Raw genomic sequence first — 25,683 nt, forward strand, 5'->3', positions numbered from 1 at the left:
CTAACTTCTTCCCAGCAGTGCCCACAACAGAACCCGGCAGAATTTTAACACCCATCCCTCTAGCGCATTCTGCTGATATGCTCAAAATATATGTGTAAACTAGTAGGCATCTGCTAAGCTACTAGTGAAGTATCCAGTAAGTAAATAAATGCATCTGGGCTGCAACCACTGAGATTTATAGCACTTTTCTCTGATTTCCTTTTTCACACTACAGTAAATACAGTAATGGTGCTGGCTAATAAACAGCCATAAATCTGCCTTCCTGTTTTTATGATGTTTGCTGATTGAAAAGTAATGCTGTGAAGCTGATGAAGTCAGTGACTATGAATGCAGGAAGGCTTTGTGGGCTATTGGGGTGGGGGGGATGTTTTTGGTATATTTGAAACAGTTCATTTTGCAGGACTTTTCCACTCCCACATCAGTAAGTTGGGGTTTTCTCACAACCTTCATCCCCCCTATTTTCCAGATGCTGTAAGCTAGATTATTACTCCTAATAAATTCAGCAGACCCAGATGTGGAATAGAAGGTTTGGAGTTGCTTTGGACATGGTCTCTCACCAATGATTTAATTCAGTTCCCATGAAGTCAATGGAAAAATTGCCATAGACTTTAATGAGAGCTAAATTGGCCTTCTGTGGCTTCCTTCCTTCCACAGTTTCTTTCATACCTTCTCTTCCCATCCTTGAAGCAGCAAGACATTTTGGGAGCAATAGTATACAACACACATCTGTTCCATCAACTTGGTTGATACAGCAGTGCAGGAAACTTCTCAGCTTGTAGAGCCAGGATCTCAACAGGCAAAGCCCGGCAAAAGCGTGCCATAGATACCCCACACAAGAATATTCATTCTGTTTCTGTCAGCACCTCAAATTTTCCAAGCCTGATGGAGTCAGGCTATAAGAAGCCTATAAGAGTCAGACATTTCTTTTCAGGTTATGCCACTTCGAGAAAAGTGTAGAAATATGGTAGCGACTTTTTCCTCAGACATTTCTTGGCAATATTATGAGAACTGAATCAGAGGCAAACAGAATAAGCAGATTAATTGACAATTCTATCTGTAGCTGTGCTGGAAACAATTTATTTTATTAACTGTGGGGCCAGCCACTTCTGTAAGGTGGAAATGCTACACACTTGCGAGAGGTAGCCCAATACTAATTAAAGCAGTTTGCAGTATCCAAGATGTCAAATGATGATCATAGGGAATTGGCTATTGTATTTCTAGAGAGGAGAAATAATATTTTTCCTTTTCACCAATGAGAAGATAGACAGACTGTTGGTGTCAGCTCACGAAACAATTTACTTTCTTATCAACTCATCTAGTTTTGCCTGAGTGCCTTGTTACAACCTTCCCTCTTACCAGATACACTAAATTTCAGGAAAGTTAAAAGAGTGTTCCTTCAAAGAAAATAGTTAAGCCAAGCCTAGCTAGACTGACCTGTGAAAACTCTTCCAAGTAGAAGCGTAATTTCATTTTGACAGGAAAAAAACTTTATCTCCTCCAGCAGTTATGGATACCAACCTTGCAGGTTGATATAAAATCCCTGGGGCTATAGGAACCTCAAAGCAAAGGCAGAGGTGAGATCTCACGGTCAATAAAACAAGAAATGCCATAATTTTCCTTCCACAAGCACCCATGCCAACCATAGTCTTACTTACCTCCCCACAATTAAACAGGCACTAATGTTCACTAATGCTAAAGGGAGAAAAATCTCAAGTCAAACACATAGCTACACAGTAAGAATGCCCACAGGGATCACAAAAGAAAATCCTTCCCTGCTATTTTTACCTCCTCAGAGCTGCATGAGCTCAGTGACTGCTACGCTCACAGGACAGGTGAACCAGTCTGAATCCATTAGCGCTCTCAGAACCAGGGGAACATCCATTTTTATTCCTTTCTTGACACTTAAGAATGTGGAATGTGCAAAACAAAGATGCAGGAAGGATGCAGGTAGGAAAAGTCTTCACTTCGGTTTGAACCTGAGAATATTTCACTTTCTGTGACCAAATTGTATTTTGCTCAGTATTTGAAACAGAATTTAAGTTGTATGTCAGGACCACCATTGGTTTGATTCATATTTTGCAGGAGGAGAAACTAAAACTGTAAATTTCAAGTGCAAAAGAAAAAACATCAGTGTGTAGCTCTGTAACACTGAAAGGTCACTGCTTGTCTTGCTTTATCCCTGGCATTCCCAGTTTGTAATTTCTCTGCAGTACATGGTTCTCAAGTCCCATTTTTATTAGTGCTAAAATAGACTGTTCTCCCACTGTCACACCATCTGTCTCTTTTCCTCCTGCCTGCCAGTATAGAGAACATCTAGGAGTTGTTCTGAAGGGGGGGAACAAAAAAAAAAACAAAAAAAAAACCACACTTTATTGTTTTGGTCACACACACTGCTGGCGGCAGCCTGTTTCCAGCAGTGACTGTCTTCACAGAGGGACACACACAGCCTTCGCCAGCCCATGACACACATTTTGTAAAAAAAAAAACAAAAAATAAACAAAACAAAACCCTTGCTGGTTTGGAATGAGAAGAAATGCGATTTCCTTTCTGCTCCCCCACTGTGTGATTTCAGAGAAGGGCAACTCCTCCCAATATCAGTGCTGCCTTGTTGACATTTCAGGTTCTGTATCGGAAATTTTTCCTGACAAATTTCCGATTCAGCCTGAGCCTGAATCAGCAGCAACAAGACCTGCTCACAGCACACACCAAGAATGGGGTTTTCGGAAAGTGACAGAAAACACAATATGGGCTGTTGCTGCTTTTTTTAAAATGTACTTTGACTTTAAATTTACAAATGCTTTTTTTGGCTTTTCATTACAGTCATCAAATTCTTTTTCTCCATATCATAATGGACCTCAGTAGGAGTAGCACTCTAGGAGACTGAAAATTCCACTATATATTCAAGACAAGATAGAGATTAAAAAGTACTAAGTGGCATAAATGGAGCAACAGACTTATTACAAGGGGTGTCCTCACGTATAACTCTGTACATGTTGTGACCAAGTCACAATCTATTGAAAAAAGCTGGACTGCCACTTTGCATTATGTTGTTACGAATAGCTGTAGATATTTTTCTAAGGGGAACAGACTGAATCAAAGATCCATCAAGCAGGAAAAGAAGAGAGTAGTAAGAATTTATCCTTCAGAATGGATTATCAGGCTGACCGTTGCCCAAGTCCTGTGATGCAAGATTGCAAGAGTAAAATGGACTGAGCAGCATGAGACTTCTGAAGTCATCAATATACAGTGTTTCTGTCCACTACATGTAATACATAAGAGTTGTTTATCAAGAGAACATTAACATTTGTTTTGTTCCTGGACTGGCAAATGAAAAATTAAGATGCCTCCAGTAACTGCCCTGCTTTGAGTATAGGGGATTCAAATGCAAGGGAAAAAAAGTAAGATATGACAGAAGGAAAGAGGGAAAGTTCTGGAAGCCAAATTTGACACTTGTTTACATGTGTGCATTCTTATTAACATCACTTAGTTTCACAGGAGTAACTGCCAGCACAATATGAATATATTCCAGTATACGACAGCATCTCATAGCTGTGATTGTAAGGCTGATTGGGCAAAATGGAGAGGGACAGCTTTGAGAACCTGACTGGAGAGCTTCCATTTGATTTGCATTCATTTCCAGAGCAAAACTGCTTCATATTTTGTTTAGTAGTCCTTGCAACATCCTGGGTTTTTCTCTGTGCTGAAAATGTATTTGCATTAAAGTCATTTGACATTTCAAACTTTTAAGACTTTTCATGGGAAAATAGCACCATCTGTAGGAGAAAACAGACCCAATTTCATTTAAATGTATTTCTATTTTCAAGCCATTAAGCAAAAGAGAATAAATACTTAAATTTTCAAAGTAGGCTCAGGTTTTATCCACGCAGCAGAACAAATTGACTTTCACTGGTCTCAAGGATGAAGGACAATGTCATTCCTGTCCCACGATAAGAAAGCAGGTGCTGAGACAAAGCTTGCTATTCCAGCTACCTCTGACAAAGGTCAGAGGGGCAGTAGTCGCTAACCTATACACCCTAAGTTCTCCCTTGGCAGCAGCACCTGAGCCTTTCTATACTTTGGGCAAAGTAGGTCCTGACCATTTTTGTGCCAACAGCAGTCCACTAAGAGTGACAACTGTCTGCTATGATTATGTCCAGAGCCAATCCTGCAGCCACTCAGGCCTGCATAAATTACAACCTTCATTTTCCCAAGGACTTTGTGTGATACGTGATAGACAGTACAGTGCCGTATTCTCTGCTGGGTAAATTCACATGTTCCTAAGGAATTATATTGACAGGCAAAAGCCAAGAATATTGGCCTAATAGTTAAATAAACGTATGTACTGGAAATATTCTATATTTAACTGTGAAGCACCTTTTCTTCCTAGCCTTTTAAAAATGGCAGCATTTCCAGCATCCCAGGTTTTCACAGATTTAGTTTTGTTTGCTTGCGGCCATAAGACAAAAATGCTTTTATTTCTTTTGTTTCCTTGATTAATATAAATCTGTTACAGGAAATGAATAGTGTCATATGAAAAATTTATTTCCTGAGGCCCTGATAAGTAGCTCACCTGTAACTATAAAGAGCTAGCGTTTGTAACCAGTCCAGACCAATCAACACAGTAAAGCACGAGTGACTACCTTCATAGAACAACTAATAAAAAAGCTGTAACTCTGAAATCTAATTCCACCACAAATAAATATTACATAAATGACATAAAAATACAAGGCTAACTTCTCAGCTGCCAATTTCTATCCATACAGCCAAGAATCTGCCTTACTCAGTGTTACTCAGGTTCTGCTACTATTGTTCCATTCTGCTCCAGTGATTTCCAATCTGTGTAGTGATAAATGACTTCTGGAGGTAAATCAGTAATATTTGGTATACTTAGAATGATACTGTGAAGTATACTTTATGGGTGACTGGCTTTATTTACATATATGCCGACCACTGAAAACTCTGTGGATATGAAAGACAATTCAAGCCCAGCTTTATCATTGAAATTCCTTGCCACATTCACTCAATATTCTCTTACACAGTAGAAAGTAAAATAAAGTATAAATAGCAATGAATGAAGCAAAAATCGTACTTGGTTCCTTTATAGTATTTCACCATACATTTAACTCAAAACACTTCCTAATTTCTTTAGACCCCTTTATAACTAAGGAAGATAATAGTAAAAATCACTTGCCCAGAGTGGTAACAGAATCCAGTTCCCAACTGTCTGGACCCAGCTTCACCTCCCAAACCACACTGGATGTCCTCATCTACTATCATTTACAAATTCATTTACATTACAATATGGTGGCATATCTTCCCAGTAAACAGTAAATCAAGCATCTTCTTTGAAATACAGCCCCTGTGGACATAAGTGAGGAAAGATCCTCTTGTCTTTAAAAACTAGGGCTAGAAATCTTGAGACAGTTTAAGGCTTGGCTCTGCCAAAAACATCTTGCATGAGTTCAGGCAAGTCATTTCATTTCTCTCTATTCCCTGAAGAAAAAAAAAAAAAAAAAAGTATTCCGTTTCTCCCTCTTATCTATTTAGGCCTCTGCATGCTCTGGACTGGGGTCTCTAATGTCTAAGTCAGCAGCGGGGTAGATAAGGAGGCAAGGCAACCTGTTTCTCAATCATACCCCTATTAGAGATAAGGACATATTAATGACAAAGGTGGCTTGGGCTGGCAGTTGCTTTTTTTGTTACTATTCCAGCTGTTACAGACAATGCAAGCCTAAACCTGAGTGAAGAAGATGCACAGGGTGTTGCCCCGGTTCCCAGTACACCTCTCTGGGGCTATTAATGCAGGTGTTAATGCTTCAAGGCACTCAAGGCATGAACCTAGAGAAGACATTCGTGCGACAGACCCTACATTTCCTAATTCTGTTTGCTACTAACAAGCAACAAGAAACTTAATCCACACAATCACTTTAGTATTGCATGATGCAAACATATTCAAGCAACACCTTCTCACTTCCCAAGGTCACTCACTTTCCTTACTATAAAGTAAGGGTGACCACAAGGAAAAGGAAAGACCTGCTATTTAAAGATGTTTCAGTGGTCAAATAAACAAACTCTGTAGCTACTAGTCCATATGTATTCATCTACAACTGCATCTCTAATCTAGCTGCTTAAAAGAAGGTCACAACATTGCAGGTGTGACAGACTGGCACTACATCACAATTTTTGATACTTCCAACCTTCCCATGCAAAACAAACAGCGGAGGTCAAAACGCAACCATTTAAAAAGCCATTCCAGCAGTGAACTCTGAGCAGGGGCCTTGCAGATCATTTTGTTGGCTTTGTTACTAGACCCTACAAGAGTTGTTCCAGAAATTTCCTTTGTTTTCTTTCTGCATAAAAATGAACTCTCTGGCAGATAGCTGAAGTTTCATGACTAGTCAGCATAGAACACACTTTCATCTTTGCAAAAAACTAATAATATTTTAAAAGCAATAAACATTCATTTTTCAAGTAAAATTTGCTGGTAGGATCACCTCTACCTAGTTGACACTTTGCAGACCATTCTGTTTATTAAACCACTTTCATAGGTTTTCTAAGAATATTCTAAGCCTCTCTTCACAAATGATTAACAATTTTTTTATGCACAGATGATGACAACCAACAGTCACTTTCAACAGATGTTTACTATTCCCATCCAACTACAATTAATAAGGCAACTTTGGTGCAAAACACAAATCATGGTGGATAAGAGCATTCCTAACCTAGCTTAAGGCATATTTTGTGCACTTAATAAGCATGCATATTCAGTACAATTCATATACCTTCATCAGAACTCTCTTCCATTCACTTTCTTCTCTATTCAGAAATGCATGAAACTCATGCTAGCACTCAAGAACGGGCAACATACTGAACAGCTATTTAGCAATGGTGCTACAGAGTATTTTGCAAGCAGACACCAGCAAATTCTACACAAACTGTGAGCTGACTAACAGTGTACGAATGTGGCACTGAGCTTGAGCTAATAAGCACTGGTGAGATGTGCATTTATTACTTTAGATGAGTTCACACAGCTTCTGGCTCTTTCAAAGAGAGAGCAAAGCAAGCATCTTCCTGTGACGTGTGATGCAGATATACCATAAGCCTTTGTAGGCGTCCATACAGAATATATGCAAAACTGAGTTAACAAACTAGACTTCACATTCCAGTGTAAATATGAGATGCACAAAGGAAAGGTAAGAGGATGTTTTTACTTTCCAGCATTTCATACAGAAAGCAGTATAGTAGTGGCAGGAAAAATTAGTACAGTTGTCCATCTGAAATGTCCTGTTACTTGTTTTAAAATGTTGCATAGGAAAAATAATGCTTTAAAGGGGGATGAAGAGGAAGGGAAGAACTGAAATGAACTTATCCACAACTATTACAAAAGAGTTCTTGAATATCTGAATGCAGCTGACAAAAAAGGGGGTAAAAAGCAGGCAGAGACAAAAAAATCAATTCAAGCTTGATCTGATGTTCAGTGATGTCAGTGAGAGGCTTTCCACTTAATGCATACCCTTAAGATTCTGTACAACCATGAGGGCAAGTTTATAATCAGGCTATTGCTAGCAATATTTTTCAATTATTGCTTGGAAGAATCAGCCTTTTCAGTCTTCCTGAAGTTCCCTGACTGTTGGCCAAATTCAGTTCTTGAACATATGCATCCATTATCTTCCACTAGATACATACGCACTGGAAAAGAAAATTTGGCTGCTTGGTGTGAATGATTAAAACATTGAACAAGAGAAGGAGGCTGAATAAAGATTTAAAAGATTACTAGTTCCACATTCTTATTGAAACAGAAAACAAAACAGCATCTCAATTGATAAAAACACTCAAGCAGTGAAAGTAACTATCCTATGAGCCATTTGCCATCTAAAGAAGACTAGAACTACCATTTCTAAAAACGTGTTAGATAAGAGTCACCATTCTGTGACTGAGTCCTACTCTTACCAAAATCTTGCTGGGCCACACTGTAAAATCATTAAAATTTTCTATTTAGAAATATAAGGAAAGTCTGTTGGCTTTGGAAACATTTACTGGTTTACATTTGGAGCTGTTTGAAGTGTTTACATACACAGCACCTTATTTCCTAGTAAGAATTTCATACAGTTGTTTGAAAGGCTTTAAGGATGTATCATGGCATTTGTTGCTTTTAAATGTACAAGTGGCAATTCAAGTAGATGCATAAAGATTTCCTAGGAAAGAACTGAATATTCAGTTATGAAAACTGCCTTGATCAGAAAAGCTTTAAGTAAATGTGTGCATGTAAGCATACTTCTTCTGTCTTTCCTCCTTAAACAGTCAGGTTACTGTTATTTGTCCATGGACCTTTCTCTTCTTAAAAGAGCCTTCATATTTCACTCTAGTTTCTACAGTGACTCTTATTTCTTTGTGACAGTTGGGCTATAACTGAAGGCAAAACTTAAGATCCAACCTGTTGTCATTGCTTACAGAAAACCCTTGTGGTTGCTTATGTAAGTAAACTGCAGAGTTTCACAAACCAATAATTCAATAGACATTTCATTTGGTGTTTAACTGTTATGTTGGATCAGATAACATTACTAATGACATTTTATTTGTCCTGCCTTCAGATGAGATATGGAAGGGCATATCTGTTATCAAAACACCATCAGCTTATTCCAGTGACACAGCTGTTACAGAAGATAATGGGAGAAAAAAAGACCCAGCTGAACTTAAGTGTTAGCCTGGCCTCTGGGCTTAGGAAACATTCATACAGTAAAAAGGCTCATTGGAAAATCATTTAACAAGCCAAAAAGGCAAAATGGCACAATTTGAAGAAGCACGTGTAGTGTGTTTTCCCTCTGGTCCCAGCTGCTACTTCAGTAAAAGATCATTTCTCTAGATGAAGCCAAGCCCATAATGCAAAGAGAACCACAATTCTTTCCAAAACTACCCTAACTCCTCCTTGGGGAGTCAGAGGGATACGCAAAGTTTTCTTCCAAAATTCTCTTCTTTCATTCTCTTCCAAATGCTGTTTTTGAAGCTAGGGAACAAGAAGGTGAGAAGGGGGAAGAGAGAGAGACAGAGACAGAGAGAGAGAGACAGAGAGAGAGAGACAGAGAGACAGAGACAGAGAGACAGAGAGACAGAGAGAGAGAGACAGAGAGAGAGAGACAGAGAGAGAGAGACAGAGAGAGAGAGACAGAGAGAGAGAGACAGAGAGAGAGAGACAGAGAGAGAGAGACAGAGAGAGAGAGAACATATTCTAAGTTCTGCTCCTCCAAGTTCCCATTGAGGACTAGTCTCACATGAAATGCAGTCCCCTTCCTTTTGAGAGCGTTGCTTTCTGCAGTGGCTGAGAAAAGTTTATAGAATTGGTTTGCAGATAGAATTGGTTTGCAGAAAGAGCACCTCAGAAGGGGGGGAAATTAAAGAACAGCAGCAAATTCAAGCTTTCAATGAGCTGAACAAGGAAATCATCAAGGCAGCATCTATACCAGGTGGCACTGGCTTTCAGTGAGATTTGGGCATAAAAATAGGATATATGCTGTTCTCAAGCAAGCACAGGGAGTTTGTATTTAGTAAAAGTTACAAAATTGTTTAAACAGCCCAGGAGACATTAATTAGAGTTTGTGGTTTGTAGCAATTTGCCATTCCCTCACCTGTCCTTTTTAGATTTCTGGCTTTCAAGATGGAGAGGGACTTTTGGTCCCTGAATTTACTTTCCATTTTATGACATAACATTGGCAACAGTTGCTACCTTCTGGGATAACGCACAAACTAGATAAAATTCACCCTTGTGGAGGTAGCCAGCTAAAGGCCTGTCTGCTCTATTTACAGGCTAGGTCAAGCACTTGCAGTGATACAGATGTATTCTACAGGATGTCTTCTCCAGGCTGAATTTCATTCAACAAGCTGTTTCTGAAACTGAAAAATTTCACACACAGCAAGATTTTCTTAAGATCTTCTAAGTACTTATGATTAGGATGATCATCAGTTCCTTCATTACAACTTTCAAACAAAACATTATTTAATTGGACACTCGGACTATCCAGCTTTTCTCAGCAGCCATAATGGCTACAAACATAGCTTAAAAAGGAAACAGCAATTACTGTGTAGTCATGTAAATTCAGGTGGTGAAGATTTGAGCAAAACTTCAGGTATACAAAGAATATCACAATAATGATTGCAACACAGTATGCTATCCTGATATCACCTAAGTTTAAAAATGTATACTAGAGACATGTCCATACTACAACTTTTAACCAAATTCAAATTCAGATTCTGGCACAGTTAGCTTTCTATAATGTAATACCTGATCTGCTAAAATGCAATATAGACAAATATAACCAGTCAACTCTGCTATAACCACTGTGAACTCTTTAGAAGTAGAGCTGGCATTTGTTTTGGCAATGCAATCCTGATCCATTGCTAGGGGTTCCTGGACATTACTGCAATATAAGTAAAAATTACAGTTTTTAAATGCTAGCGAAAAGTCAAGAGTACAGACAACAGGCAATTTCAATAGAAAAAGAACTTAAATTTATTCATGAATATTGTATATATAGAGCAGTTAAGAGTTAACAATGAAATAGCGGCACCATAAAGGCCAGTGGCAACAGAAAATGAGCTGGAAAATTCTTATGCTTTTAGGACTTGATTTTAATTTGCATTAAGGACTTTCTGTTTCACTCCAGCTTTGTAAAGCAGATTTAGCAAAAGTGAGAATTATGTTCTTACTGTTTTCTCATGCATTCTTCTCATGCTCATTTGCAGCACCCTGAGGTTTGAACAAATTGCACTAGATCAGAAAATCTCCAGTTTGCAAGGTTTTTTTTTCCTCAGTGAAAAATTTATGAAAGTGTTAAATGTTTTTCCCTTGCTTTTTTCTGTGCAGACTACAGTTATACGCTGACCTAGCCTCCTCACCAAAATGTGAGGAGTAAGAACGGAATAAATGGGTCAGGTTTCAAGAGATATCTAGCTTAGAGTGATATTTGAAGGTCAGGAATGCAAACCAGCAGCCAAGCTGTCATGGGAGAAACACAGGGAAATCTCTTAGTATATTAAGGAAAGGTCTCTTTACCACAACTCTTTCTGCCCTCTTCCCTTGCCTCACTAGCAGCTAAGAAAACATGCTGAATTATAATAAACTCAGCAGTTTCATGAGTGTAATTAAACTTCCAAATTAGGTGACAAACTGGAGTAAAAAAGACTTCTCTAAATTGTGCTGAGCAAGTATGTAACTTGGATCTAGCTAAGTGAACTCCAAGACCTCATGGTTTTATGCTGAAAGCCTGTAAAACTCATGTGTACAGATGCCTTTGGTGCAGAATCAGATGAAACTTTCTCCAGTTGAATTTTACTTTCAGCCTGGGTCTGCTGCAAACTACAAGTGATAGTAAAACTTGGTGGAAAAGAAATGATACAAGAGGAATGAACTTATGTAACACAGAAACTGAAGGCAAGATTTGCACAAGCTCCTCTGAAGCCCAAATCCCAAGCATCACACAGCAATAGTCAGCATGTGCCGAAAAACACAAAATATTAAAGGCACTATCACAAATCTTATATATTTCACCTTAGGAACAGGCCTCCCGCTGTTTAGGTTTATATTTCATTTGTAAAAAGAAAGAACGAGCATCACATATGTTGGAATTTCTGCTGCTCTTGTTTGGCTTGGAAAGATATGATGCAAACTGATAGATGAACACTCTGAGAGTGAATGTCCCACAGAGACATATTTTCATTTTTCAAGACCTATCACTTCATGGTATTGCATTGTGTAGCATAACAATGTGATGTGTCTGAATAACAAATCACCAGCTTCCTGCTGAACATGTAAAGAAATAATAAACCTACTTTGCCTTCCCTTTTCTTTGGTACCGATTCTTCTGAGTGAAAACTATATGACCATGTCTGAAGTCGGAGGACTAACAAACAAGGCTACTTTGCCAATATCCAAATTACCAAGGATACAACCGTTGCATCGTCTCTCTATTCAGACAAAACAGGCTATTTTTATTTTTTTAATGCCAGCATAGACTATTTCCCCCTGACTCTCTCATGTGGCTCATCAGATCCATGATGCATGCTCTACTCAGAAGAATATCTTTAGATGTTTAATACTGATATCTTTGCAGACTGCTTTCATTGTACCCATCAGAAAAGCAACAGCTAAGCAAATCACAAGGCACAAATAGTCTTAAAGTAAATGTAAATATAGCCTTGTCAAAGGGCCTAAGGGAAATATAAACAGAGTCTACAGAATATCTGAAAAAGGTGGATCACATAAGGAAAGTACAAGCACATCTGTATCATAAAATGGGACATAAGTCCAGAAATTACCAACATTGACCAGTGCTGCATAAGTCCAGTCCAGGCAGAGTTGGAAAGATGCATCAGCAGACAATGTAGTCTCAGCACTATGATCCTCAGTATTCATTCTTACAGAGCGAGCTTGCACAAAACCAGCTCATACATCCCTTTAAACCATCTTGCCTTGGATCTACTGTTCCTGAATATTTAACCTGTGATTTATCTTTTACTCTTGGTTACCATCTTTTTGAAAATAGCAGACAGTTCTCTGCTCTATTGTAAAAATAACAGAGTACTGAAAAACAACCATGCCCCAGCTGAAGTAACTTACTATCAACTTTTATAGTTACAGAAGAGAGGGCAAAGGTCTCCATTCCAGCTAATTTTCCAAAATAAAGCTATTAACATAACTTTAATATATCATATTCTTTCTTCAGTCCAGAATATCCTTATAAGAGATCACTTACTCCCTATAGGATTATACTGAGCAACTCTACTTCGATGTCAAGCCAAACCTCTAAGCTCTACTCTCCTTCCAAGCCTGTCTTCAGTAGGTCATCTGCCTGAAATTTATTTTATGGCTTCATCCCAGCTCCTTAGGAAAATGCAATCTCTCCACTGAGCTACTTGCCTTTTTTTTTTTTTTTTTTTTGGGGGGGGGGGGAGGCTTTTTCTTTTTAAATAAGCATGAGAGAATCACCTGATACATGCCCACAAAAAATGTGCTGAGAGGCTACTGATTGTCATTAATGCAACCAAATCTTATAGGGATAAACAACCTATGGTGAGGTCTAGATGTAACAGGATTACAATTCCTGACATGACTTCACAAAAAAATCCAAGACACCACATTTAAAAACCAGTACAGCCAAACTGACTATTTATTTTTTCTGGCCAAGTTTCTAAAGACCATGACCAGCCTTTAGAAGCACTAGTGATTATTCCAGTGATTTATTTTATACAGTGGGAACAGGATTAAAGGCAGTCAAACAGAATTATAAAAACAACCAACAGAGAGAAAGTCTTTAAATTCTTATTCTTTACACCAACCACCGCTTTAAAGAATCACCAGTCTTCACCATCTGACAGCACCTAGTTCATTCAGATTCCACTGTTGTTACTGTGCTGAAGTACTGTCTTCCAAAGAAAAAGACACTGGTTGCAAAGAACGTTTTTGGAAAAGACCCTAATCAGAAGGGGCATGTAAGAGTCAAGAATGTGCCACTTATGCTATCTTCTATGATATTTTCCCAGTCGTATGACCTTCATTAAAAAATTTTCTGCCCAGTCAAGTGATTAAAGTGATGAAAGGTCATTTAGTACTTTCTATTCCTTAAAGGCACTCGGTCACACTTGATGCTGCAGAGAGTATTTGTCTTCTCTTAGAATGTTTAACACTATAGAAATGGCAGCCAACATTGTCATGATAAAAGAGTTGTTCATTTATCTTTCTCCAATTATCCTTTACTACAAAAAGCTGCTATTAGCCAATTCTCTTATTCTTTTGCTTGTTGATTACAGTGAAAGGCAAATCTTATTCAAATTACTGATGAAAGACTTCATCATAGACTGGGTCAGGCTGACCCTCTCATATTCTTGCACTAATGTCTTATCTAAGCTGCCATAGGGAATTTACAGTCATAGTGCCTACCTTTTAATATGTCTTCAAAAATATAGCTGCAAACTAAGTTTATCCTGCACTGGTTTCTTCTCTAAACCATCACAGATGATAGTTTTCTGCTGTATCTACTGCAATTAAAAACAAAATCTCATTTCCTATAGCAGAAATATATCCAGCATTCTGAGGATTAGCAAGTATTTTCCTGATTACCTGGTCCACTGCCAAATCAGACCACAAAAATCTTTAAACTGGAGCATGTTGCTGTGGGCTTATTAGTTAAGGAATGAAAACCCTAAGTGATACGAATGATCGCGAAGATTCAAGGCCAACAGACTTGCAGACTCTTACCTTCTACTTGTGCCTAAAATGGTATCAGTTTTCTATAAGATTCTCACTGGCTTAAGAAATCTAAATTACTTAAATGTAATTACTTTATATGCCAAACAGAGTAGCCATCACATAAAAAAGCCATACCTTTTGATTTATCTAACTGCATATTTAAATGAGGTTAGAATAAAATCTTTAACAGACATCTTTTTTGCTTTTTGTTTCAGTGCAAGCCAGCCTTCTATTTGTGAAAAAAAACTAAGCTGGAGGCTTGTTATTTTGTCTCTTGTTTCAAGGAATATGACAGATCTTATTATTGTAAAGGCTACCATTATTGTAAAGGCTTGGAATCGTCTCCTGGAATGTAATCATTATAAAACTTTGGTAGATACCACATACGAAAAAGTGAGTTACTTTCTGTCAACAGCTTTGGTGGCATTTTTTCCACAGCCAGGTTGAAAATTAAACACTTTTTTTGCCATAGATTGGAAGGAATAATTCAGCCCACATTTTTCACACCCCAAACTGTTTTCTTTTTGCTTTCAGAACAGATTGAAAAGGAAGGCATAGAAGCCATTTTTATGATTCAAAGAAAGGCTCAGTGAGCGATGTCTCTGCAATGTTGCTGAATTCCCAAAAGATTATGTACAATTTACTCATAAGAACAGCCTTGTCATGTCAGACCAAAGGTCTGAACCCTAATATTCATTCTCCAACAGTGACCAGTGGCTAATTGGGAAGCATCTTAAAGGTCATAGCTCGCTCTACAAAAGCTAGAAAACCTGACTGAAAAGTTGAGCATATACACTACATCTGGGCATGCTCAGATATGCCTATATAAGCTCTAAGTCTTCAAACTAAACATACTCAAAATTTCCATTTATAAAACACAGATGAAGTATTATGATTTCCACCCCATCAGGCATTCACTCAAAGTACAAATTTCTTTGGCCAGAGAAACTCTTATTTGTATCTTTGCCCACAAGTTTAAGTCATTAGGCATTGCTGTCATTAAAATAATAAACAATAACAGATTAAAAAAAAAACACACACACACACACACACAAAACAGGTTTCCTAACAGTAACCAAAACACTCAATTTAAAACCACAGGCTTTCTGCAGAGAAGGAGTTTTAAAAAAAATCCTTTGAACTTTTGAAATAAGGGAAAAACAACAGCTACTGCAAAATTTGGCACATTTTACTTATTTAGACACATCTCTACTATCTCATACTCTAAAGCAGCAACAGCAGCCTGCTCAACCTCTGCAGTGGGTGATTTTCTTTTCATGATTTTACACAAAGGAGAACACTGCCTGAGCTAAGCACGACCAGTATGAAATACGCAGATTCTTAGGGTGTGATAAGAGACACATTTAATGAGTTCATCTCTAATGTCATTTCATCTTAACTGTAAAAAGAAAGATGGAGGGGGAAAACAGTGAGATCAAAACTGGACAATACAAATGAGTTTCATTTCTCCCTGTAATGTTTTTAGCTTTTTCTTAGTAAGGATAATATTCATTGAAATCTACAGAAACTGCAACCAAGAACAATTTGATTTTGACTCTAATTTGATTTCCCTCCCTTTCATTTTAATATTATGGCCCGTTAAAAGCGTAATCCAACCTACGCAGTTGCTGGTTACCAGTAACGATTAACAAGAGGTGCTCAAAGACCAGATCGTTGTCCAGCGCAAATCAAAATAGCTCCCATGACAGCAAAATCACTCTACCGATTAACTCTGAGGATTCAGAACTTTTGCCCTGTCAAATAAGCATTCATGATACCTGAACTGACAATAGTGTGTTATGATCACCATGGTTAACATTTTCTCATTCAGTTGCAGCTACCTTAAGAAGCCAATATAGAAAACCAGATAAAACTATAACATAAAACCACCACAAATGCAGGACCAAAACTCATCTAGCAGTCAGGAGGAAGTAAGAAAGCCCTGTTTCTTTGATGCTTTAAGCAATTAAAATATATTTTCTTTACATTTGTCCCATTTTTTATTTTTAAAGGAAATGGCACAATCTAATAGTGGCCTCTACTGAGCTGCATTACAAGGCAGGCAATGCTAAGCACAGTGTTTGGCTTTAAATTCTATCTAAGCAAAGACGCTTAGAGTACAAAGGAATAACAAGACTATTCATTTAGGATGGCAATGCACATATCCTTACATTAGTGCAACTACGGTTTAATTTTGCACACAGGCATATTACCTGCCTGACAAGCCACCAGTGAGCAAGTGGAGGATAACAACTTAGGATTCTGTCCAAAATCCTAATGAAAAATAAGTTTCATTCAGAAATGTCAGGGAGCATTTTTCCCCTAGTAACTGCATTCAGTCAACAACCGGCTTGTTTTTGCTCTTTTTATACATACACACACACTTCTATACTTTTTTATATACTTTTAGTGACTAGAATAGGTGTAAAACCCTTCTAAACATGAGCAGCAGAGTATCTGAAACAGCAGAAGTAATGATTCTACATATAAGCTGTTTTTTCTTGGTTAGTTCTTTATTTTTCTTTAAAGGCAAAGAAAAAAAAGCTCAAGATTGCAATACATAACATTCCCAGCAATTTCCTCCATATCTATGGATCCAATAAGATCTTACTGTCTCTTTTGTTCTTTACTGTGTGACATCACTGCCACTAGCCAACTCATTCTGATAAACCTCCAGCTGCCAGTCTTTGCCTTCGGGATTAAAGTCCAGAGTTTTCACATTTGAAATAGCTAGGTCTCCCCACTATAATCTCACTGCTGGAACAAGCAACTATCAAATGTTCCAATTGTAGGGAGAGCAAGGAATGGGGCACTGAGACTGGTATCTTTGTTATTCATTGTCATCTGTACTATACAGTAACACCAAAACGTGCCCTCTGAAACCAGATTCCCAGTCTTAGATTTCATAAAACACAGAGTGAGAGAGAATTGCTGTCGTCAATACCCTAGAAGATACCAGATAAACTGTATGGATACAAGCATGTATTGTTACATCCTCTTAGAGAGGAACAAAAACTTAAATAATTTGTCTACCATAACACAGCAATTCACTGCCTGAGCACCAAAGAGATCTCAAATTCATGGATCTAGATGCAAAACAATTCTCTGCTCCAAACACCAAGCTCCAAATATGTGAGAGGAAAAGATCCCAAGCAAAAGAAACCTTGGAAAAAGGAACTGACTGGTGCCTTTAATATTCAGCACTTTCTCCTTTTTCACATGGTAGCGTGGACTAGAGACAAACAGCAAAGCAACACTTCTGTAGAACTTTTGTTTTGTAAGCAGTTATTTGGTTTACGTATCACTTTTCTGCAAGTGCTTTATTTTTAACGAAACTTTAAAATGTTAAAACTGTAGAAGTGTTTGCTTTTCTACAAGACTTACTAATCCAGGCTAAACCTTGTGTGAGGCAACTTTCTTTACTTTCAGAATGAAATGAGCTCCTTTCTAGACATGCCAGGTCACTGGAAAATAAAAAGCTCAAGATGGGAAGAAATTAAGGCCATGTTCAGTATGACATCCTTGCTTAGCAGGAACTAACTAACTACTGTAGACAACCACTTAGAACAGAACATAAGCTCTCCAAAGAATCTAATCACTATTTCCACATAAACTGAGATAGCACATAGAGAATACTATTCAGTTGCATAAAGTTTTATTGCAGAAAACTTATCACTCACTTCTCTCTAAACATATTTTTTTCTTTCCAGATTACATTAAGAAATTGTTGTACCACATGAGAAACTAAATTAAGCCTATTTCTATCATAAATTTGAAGTTGGAGATAGGAATAAAATTCATCCAGAACTCTATTTTCTTTTCTGATCCTTCCTGTTTTAATAATTGTTATTACTTTTTCTATTTTAATCTTGAATCACAAAGATTACTTTAAGGACGATGTAAGCTATTAAAAAAAAATCACGTAAATGTGGACTATATATGGAGCATAATCTTAATTCACTTCTAACTTGTTTTTTCCAAGTCATCACTCTAATTGTTTTGTTAAAAAAGTGAGATTTATAAAATCATGGAAGCTGAGAGTATGTTTGTGCACTGACTGATCTTTTCGTTTTCCGCACAAACTGTTCTATTCCTTGGGGGGAAAAAAAATAACAAACAGATTACTAAAAAATCTAAATCCATGCTCAAGTACAAACAGTCTCTCAAAAACAACCACCACCAACATATGCACACATACACTGATACAGAATCACGATCTCTCAGAAGTTCCTTACAATTTGCAAACCAGAGCCTCTCCTCATACAGAAGACAGGTAGAGGGGAAAAAAAAAAAAAAAAAAAAGAAGAAGAAGTTGTGATGGTCAGAACTAACAATAATCATGACTGCCAGTACAAAAATACCCTCAAGATTTTTTGGCTTTATTGTACATCCAATATTAACTTTCATTTATTTTCTCGGAATTAATGGCATTGAGCAATACAACTTGCATGCTTTCACATGTCATGTTTATATGTTCCAAATGTGACAATTTAGTTGGAGCTAGGAGGATTCAATCTTCATGCTGTTTAATTTTCAACTCAGTCTTTCTTAGCCTGGACATTAAATATGTCTATTCTCTTTACTTTCCTGGCTTGCATGAAGCAGTTAATATTTTTAAATGAAAACATTCATCAATAAAGTAGAAATTCTTTTTCCTGAAAGGTAGAATTCATCTCAGCTGCATAGTAGAAGGCTACAGCTGATATACTGCTGTCTAGACCTCTTTTACAGCCAGTGGAGACAGACAGGCACTTCTAGGGCGTGATTCACCCCACCTATTTTAAATTTCTGCCTTCATCTAGGATAAGGTGAGTCATGCCCTGGAAGTACCTGTCTTTCTCCAATGACTGACAAAGGAGTCCAAAATGACAGCTCAGCTGTAGGTGTCTGTACTGTACCCCTTTACTCTTGTGCAGGCGAACAACACACACAGGCTCTGCCTTGCTTTCATAACTTCTGATTTTTAAAAAGAATTTTTTGCCTCAGTATACATGAGATGTAGAAACATTTTTCCACAGAGATCTGCACTCTAAAGAGGGCAACTTTTAGCAAAAGCTTTGTGTCTTAACAACCAGATTTGTTGAAAAATGGAGAATGTCATGAACATTCTTCTGGAGGACAGCAGCTATTTTTATGAGGACCACTTAGGAAAAAGTCATTATGGAAAGAATGTCTTTGATTCATATTTTTTCCTTTTCCCTAGTCGCTTACTGGTTCATGAAGATAGGCAAATTGCCACCCTTCCATTTAGGGGCTAAGATAGACTGGCTTTTACACAACTGAACTAAATAAACCTCTAGAGCAGAAATTCAGGAACTAGGACTTGTAAATTTATATGAAAATATAAGATGCAGAAGATACTTATGGAGTTATCAGTGCAAACAGTCTCATTGACTTCATGAAAGATTAAATGAGTTGGTAGAAGAATTCTAAGTTCTGAAATGTTTTTATTCCATGGCATTTATGTGGAAATTATTAGTGAAAAAATTCTCATATTTGCATCTATTCTTTCATTCTGTCTTAAGAATTCAGTGTTTCTGGTATACCTGGCCTTTCAAATGAACAGTCTTGACAGTAAGAACAAAAGATTGCTCAGCAAGTCAGTTATATTCACTGCATGTTTATTAGCTCCTTAATGTCATAATATCAGTATCAAAGGAGACCAAAGTGCCCGATGCCTATGAAAACACGAGTGTTCAGTAACCAGTACTGCAATTTTGTTGTAACCAGAGTTTGAGTGGTTTCAGCTAGCTTGGCAGGAAATAAGACTTTGAATGAACATTACTTTTAAGGAAAAGCCACATTTGTCCTCTCTATTTTTAATATAAAAGAATATAAAAGTATGCTGCCTATTATTCTCCAGAAGAAAAATAACAGAGGAAAGAAATAAGAACTAATAAAAAACACTGAACTCCAACAAATTCTAAAATAGAAGTGTGCTGTGAGAGAGAAAATTTACATATATCATCCAAACAATCCCCTAAAATGTTCACCCAAAAGCGTTTATAAGACGATCCTAAAAAAAGATCCCCAGAATTTTTTAAAAGAAAAATACCTACCAGAAAACTTGAGAGAGAAAAAAAATCACAGAAAGAAAAGGAAGAATCCATTCAACTTAGGGTATTAAGTTTTCAGATATTTTCATCCTTTTCTACTTGTTGACTGACTTTACTTGCAACATTAAAATCTTCTGCAGAAGAGAGTAGGGAGGAGAAACATAGCCTTTCTGTTTCCTTCTGTGGGCCACACCTCACAAGCATTATGAAGAAACTCACCCAGATGAAGTTCTGTCACCATAGTCAATGACAAAAACACCACACCACTCTGAATTTTGGCTGGAATAGTAGCAGAGAAGAGCAGAGTGCCAAGGAATATTTTTGTTTTGCAAAATTAAAGGACGTTCCATCATTACAGCTAGAACCCCATATGTCATTCATGCCGAGGGATACCAGTAACACATTTTATTCTGAAGAAAGAACACAATGAACTGATTAAGCAAACCTTAATACTGTGATGAAAATTATTACAGCCATTTGTTAAAATACAAAAGGGCTTGAAAAAAAATAAACAGTTCTGTGGTAAATGCAATGATATCTCCAAGGTCCTAGGTTTACAGCAAATTGGCACCTTCTTCTTTCCAGAACTCCAGTGTTTCTCAAGAGAGAGAACTTTCTTGGAGCTTTTCTCTGATTCTCTAAAAATGAAGAGACTGATTCTGTGTATATCTGCATGAAACAGTGCAAGGCTATTGAAACACATGTTTGATTCTAGGCACGCTGCACTGTTGAGTTTTTTTTGTTTTTTTTTTTTTTACAAGAAGCATGAGAAGACATCATAAAATCCTCCTATTTATTTATTTTAGATGACAGACAGCAAGAGTAGGATTAATTACACCTCACTGCAGCCAGAAGTTATGCATTTATTTGAAACTGGTTGTCTAAGCGCTCATTGTAAAATGAGACAGATACCTCCAAAGGGTGGTGAATCCCATGATGTACAATAGCCTAGAGCAGGTGAAATGAACAGATGACTCATTTCAGCCAGAGATACAATTTTTAGACAAGCAAAATTAGGCAATATGAACTATACAAGATACTAGGAAATAGAGAATCAGTCCCAAAGAATACACTGGAGAAAGACAGTGCAAGATCAGAATTAGCGGATACATGCTTTCTTCATGAAGGATACCAGCCCAGCATACTGAGCAGAAACATTCTGTACCCAAAAGAGCATTATTGATTTTGGCTTCTCTGTCTTGTAGTTCCTAGCTTCCTATACAACAGTCTATAAAATAATCCATGTCCCTTAGACCATATTAAACAGCGCTTTAATGTGTTTCAAGACATGGATGTGTGGTATGAAACACATCTGTAAGAAACTGATGGCTGACATCAGTCTGCTAGTTTAAAAACATAGGTAACCACTGCTGTATGTCCACAGAATGTAACAGTACTTCCTCCTCGGGAAAAGTGTCTGTGTTCAGGCTATCTGTGAATTTAAGTAATACGAAAAGATACCCAATAGGAAGTGAACGTAATAGTGGATTTTACAGAGAAGAACAAATAGTTTCCGGTAATAAGTGATTTTGTTTATTATCCACTTTGTAAAACTCTGAATCAGGATCTTACAGAAGCAATGGGAGGTTTCACATATACTCATAATGCACAGAGCTATGCTGCTCCCATAGATATCACAGTATATTTTTTCTCTGCTGTTCTAAGATAAAGATATTCAGTAAATTCACTGACCTTAAAAATGTGCCCCCAAAATTTAACAGTCTCAAACAGGTCTGTGGCATCAAGACTGGAGGAAGCTAGGATGGTAGAAGGGAGCAGACAAGAGAGCCTATAGAACCATGAGGCTCCTACTCCCCGTGTGATCAGATTTCACGTTTTACCATGCAATGCAGATGGGGTATCTACACCCTTCTTCAAATAGATTTTTAAAGCGCAAACACATGTAACTGTACATCTTTGGTATTATTTTAGCCATAGTTGTCTAAAGACATAGGCAAGGCAACAATCGTAGACAGAGGTAATATATCTCATCAGACCAATTAGTAAATCCTACTGCGTTATTTGCATATATACACGATTCCACACATAAATGAAGCACGTGACTATGCTCTCATTTTTGATGTGCAACTGCATGACTAGATCTTTTCCTCCACCAAAATCACTCTAGAGCCTCTTCAATATTTTGCTGCCCTTTTCATTGTCATTTTAATTCTTTTAGTTTATGTCAGAACCAGAAAATCCACTCATCAACCATCTTCACATTCAAAGCTCAGGCTCTGTGCCAAACTCACCTAGAGGGGTGTGAAGCCACCCTCAAAATTCTGTAATCGGTCAGTCCTCTGGCATGTATCGTATTTGTCTGTTCAGGACTGCAGCCCCAGGATCCAATTATCCACAAACCTTACTAAGGCAACGAGAAGCAACAGAAAGCATAAGTGGGGAGAAAACTGTTCTGTGCAACCCAAAACCAAGGATGGAGATTGAAAGCCAAGAACACGTGCATATTGAGCTGGCATTTGTAACCAGTGAATAAGCAATGGCCTATTATCCAAAACTAGTTAACAATCTTGGATGCCTAGGCAGTTTGGTATGTTACTTTGTTCAGCAAGCAGTAGCTAACTGAACCACTTGATCTGCTGCCTTTCTGCAAAACTAGCTAAAATGCTCCATTTAAAATAATGGAGGAATACAGCAGGGCCAATGAACCCTACTTTGGCAAAAATTAAGAGGAAAACCTTTATTAAGCTAATCTAGCATTAACTGGAAAAGGCCAACTGAAACACTTTGCGCTTTTAATTGCAAAAATCTACTAGTTCCAAACACTAGTTTCATTCTGAAATGACTAATTGGTGACTATATTAAATTTGTCTTTAAATTTCATTGAAATCCATAAGGAAAGTCAGAATTATAATGACCATCTGGAACAAAAAAAAACAGTTACTGAGATGGGAAACTCATTGTTTTTGTATAAGAGACAGTGAATCAGAATGTCACCACCAGCTGACAGGCTTTATATAAAGATCACAGTACAAAAGACAAGTTGCTGGATTTTAACAAACCAAAGAGTTACAGAACAATTTTTACCTCTACCTTGAATTAAGAAAAACAGACTGCACAATTTGATCTTCATTAATTCCCTGGTGCATTGTGGATAAGCAGACAGCACTGAAAAGAAACACGCAGTATTTTAGCAGCCTTGCTATGGTATATGAAAAAAAGCCAAAGTACGTGAACCATGTGAAAAGTACCAGAGAGTATCTGGAGATAATCCAGAGAAAGGAATGTCCTGATTTCATCTTAAGATTCAGATTTCAGGACTGGTTTTCTCCTGTGACAAATAAAAACATGCTACTGTATTTTAGACAAATGAAAAGGGGTAAATTCACAACAAGTAAGTAAAATGTAAAAAAATAAAAAATAAATAGATAAAGAAAAACAAATAATAGGAGCATTCCTGGATGCTATGTATGGACAGCCTGGAAGAATTCAACAGAACTCACAAGGTCACTGGAGGATGGCAAAAGGGATTTTTTCATATGAAGCAGATGTTTTTGTGACCAACCTGTAGTTCTGCAAACTGCTTCTCTCTAGAAAGTACATGTATGAACACCTCGGCCAGTCAGGAAGATCTTGCTCCCACAGAACAGCACTGTTTAAAGGATAGTTTTTTCTTCCTCTGAACCTTATTTTTGGTCTGTATCTGGGGTCAGGAAATTAGTTTGATGGACTAGTGGTCAGATACTTTAAGCATTTAAAGTACTGACTGCCAGAAGCTAGAAAGATCCCTGTACATTGCCTGCTCCTACATTCTACCATTAATAAAGCCATAGTCAGAAACAGGAACTGACCAACATGGAGCATTGGTTTGATCCAGCCCATCAGCACTGAATGCAACCATTTAATCTTTCTCTGAACATTTTATGACAATTTCGAGAAAGGCTATGTAATCTAGCACTCTAATTCATTCGTTTATGAGCCACATAACTTTCTCCAGTCACAAAAGTCTGGTCAATTTTTTCACAGTAGTATTTCTATAAAATACCATAAAAAATCAACATTTTTCTCCTACCCTTTTACTCTGACCCAGACTCAGGCAGACTCCATGTATTCCCTATAGGTTTATACTCCACAGGACACTTGCCTTGGGCTCAGGACAAATCTCCTCTGTACACTTCACTTTGTAGCACTTTGTAGCTTACCATCTGAAGACATTCATCTGTGAGAGGGCCATAAAGTCCTAGATAACTTGTAAAAGGCTGTTCTTGCCTCACCTCTTATCATAAACGCCATTTTCCTGAGTTTCACATCTTTTTCAGTAAAGGCATGTAATATGTTATTTATGGCAAAAGGATCTTTCTTCTACCCTCTGAGTGGAAACAATTGTACAGGAAAGCAGTAACTGTGAAATAGGAAAATATGACTCTTATGGAAAAGAAGAAAAAAAATTATGCATCATGAATGCCAAATATATACTGTTAAGCACGCCCAAAACAGTCTCCCCAGAAAGTACTTTCTAAGAATATTATCACGCTTATTTTAGAAGACAGAGGACAGTCACACACGGAAACCAGTGAGCTCTGCCTATAAGGAAAGCATTAGGAATAAGGGAGTATCCCAGAGTTGTTAGAGATAACCACTTTCTGGAAGTAAACAGGAATAAATATCATGTAATGACAATTAACAATTACATAGCAAGTACTAATTGTGTGCATACAAAGGGCCCATCTAGTACAAGCAAATACAGCACGTAACAGAAACAGATGTGTTCCTCTGTGTGTAAATACCCAGTTACAGATTTACATTGTTTAACATAACTTGTACCAGAAAAAATACTATCACTGCAAAAATATATATATTTTGCAAAGGAGGGGCAAGTCAGGAACAATCTAGAAATTTAAATAACAACATTCAAGCAGAATCTCACATTGATACATATACAGCTCTCAGCAACTTCAGCAGATCTGCATGTGAAAAAGAAAAAAGGTCCCTATTCTAACAGAGGTTAGAAGCATTCAGAGACCTCTCTATAACTAAAGCCAGTGGTAGCACTTGACAACAGAGGAAAGCCCCATAAAAACATTACAACACAAAATGACAGAAAAAAATTTACAATCAGGTCAGGAATCTTTAACACAATTATTGCATTTGACCCAAGATTACAAGCACATTCTTCTGACTGCTTGTGCTGAACTATAGAAAACAGTGACGTATTATGCACAGAACTATACTAGAAATTTGGTAAAATGTTTTTCTCTTCTGACTTGGGAAGAAGACCATATAAATTGAAGTGATGGATTTCTCATGGACACACAAAGGATTGCAAATTCTGACATATTTATAAGGTAAGCCTGAGAAGCAGCTGAATGAAGTATTTCTGACATGTATATGTGGCTAAATTAAAATTGTCCATTGTAACAATTACATGAT

This window comes from Apteryx mantelli, chromosome 18 (assembly GCF_036417845.1).
Source record: "Apteryx mantelli isolate bAptMan1 chromosome 18, bAptMan1.hap1, whole genome shotgun sequence".
Taxonomy (NCBI): domain Eukaryota; kingdom Metazoa; phylum Chordata; class Aves; order Apterygiformes; family Apterygidae; genus Apteryx; species Apteryx mantelli.